The following is a 1,286-nucleotide window of genomic DNA, read 5'->3' as shown; positions in this document are numbered from 1 at the left end:
CGGAGCTTCCGACGGACACCAAGGTCGTCGGACATTTGCGAGGGAATACTGACAAATTTCCGACCAAATCCAAAAAAATGAAGTCGTCGGAATTCCGTCGGCCATTTCCGACGGAATTCCGACGACATACGGTTCGTCGGAATTTTCCGACGACTTTTCGACGACATTCCGATAAAAAATGTAATTGTTGTAGTCGTCGGAAGTTCGTCGGTATATTCCGACGGAATTCCGACGACATTCCGATTAACAGCAAAGTCGTCGGAATGCCATCGGTATTTTCCGACGGAATTCCGACGAACCATGTGACCGTTGCCGACAAATACATATGACCGTTGTATAGCCGTTTGGGATTGGACAATTCCGACGGAATTCCGACGGACTTCTTTATATCCGTCGGAATTTCGTCGGAAAGTCGTCGGAGGTCCGTAAGCAATTTCCTATAAATACAACCCCTCCTCATTCAACTCATTCACACTTCATTCTCTCTTCATTCTCTTTAGTCATAACAATTCCGTGAAAATCATGTCTTCAGAAGTTTATTATCGTTCGTGGATGGATAAACCTCATTTGGATCCGAACACCAATTTGCTTACGGAAGAATACGTTCAAGGGATTGGAGAATTCATGAGGCTTGTTCAACAGCAACCGGATGCAAAAAGTGGTATGTTAAGATGTCCCTGCTCTTCTTGCAATAATAATAAGGTTATAAAAGAATTTGATGTTTGGACTCATTTGTATATGAAAGGGTTTTCACGTAATTATAAAGTTTGGTACCTTCATGGGGAAACTGGTTATGAATATGGTAGTACTAGCGAACCTCAGCCTGTTAGTGAACCTCAGCCTGATATTAGGTTAGAAGAATCTAGAACAGATATAGATTATGGTGTAGGTACTGAGCAGATGGTACATGATCATTATAGAGGGGAAGAACCAAACCCCGAGTCTAGGAGATTTTTTGACATGTTGGATGCAGGAAAACAACCTTTGTATCAAAATTGTAGAGATGGTCATTCAGTCTTATCATCTGCAACTAGATTAATGGGTATTAAGACAGACTATAATTTGGCTGAAGAATGTATGGATGCGATTACTGATTTTGTCAAAGGTATTCTACCTGAGGATAACCTTGCACCGGGTTCATACTACGAGGTTCAGAAACTTGTTGCAGGTCTTCAACTACCGTATGAAGTGATAGATGTATGTATTGACAACTGCATGATCTACTAGAGAGCGGATGAGACACGGAATATATGCAAATTTTGTGGGAAACCTCGTTATCAGGACAC

This window comes from Brassica oleracea, chromosome C3 (genome assembly GCF_000695525.1).
Source record: "Brassica oleracea var. oleracea cultivar TO1000 chromosome C3, BOL, whole genome shotgun sequence".
Taxonomy (NCBI): domain Eukaryota; kingdom Viridiplantae; phylum Streptophyta; class Magnoliopsida; order Brassicales; family Brassicaceae; genus Brassica; species Brassica oleracea.
This window is presented reverse-complemented; position numbering follows the sequence as displayed.